Here is a 360-nt window from a genome sequence, read left to right on the forward strand (position 1 = left end):
TGGTACAGAGCTGCCATGAGTGATATTGCCCTTTGCAGGGTGCTACAGAGCTGTTATTAGTGATATTGCCCTTTGCAGGGCGGTACAGAGCGCCATGAGTGATATTGCCCTTTGCAGGGTGCTACAGAGCTGTTATTAGTGATATTGCCCTTTGCAGGGCGGTACAGAGCGCCATGAGTGATATTGCCCTTTGCAGGGTGCTACAGAGCTGTCTGGGTCTCAGTCCCTTCATCAGAAACACAGAGAAGAGTCAGGAGGTTATTTAGTAATGTTCCTTAATACCATAAGCTGCCAAGTCGGGGGCTCTATGGCTCATTATGGGGGTCCCAGGCAGCGCATGTCCTGCTTATTATCCAATGC

The sequence above is a fragment of the Engystomops pustulosus genome, chromosome 11 (assembly GCF_040894005.1).
Source record: "Engystomops pustulosus chromosome 11, aEngPut4.maternal, whole genome shotgun sequence".
Classification (NCBI taxonomy): Eukaryota; Metazoa; Chordata; class Amphibia; order Anura; family Leptodactylidae; genus Engystomops; species Engystomops pustulosus.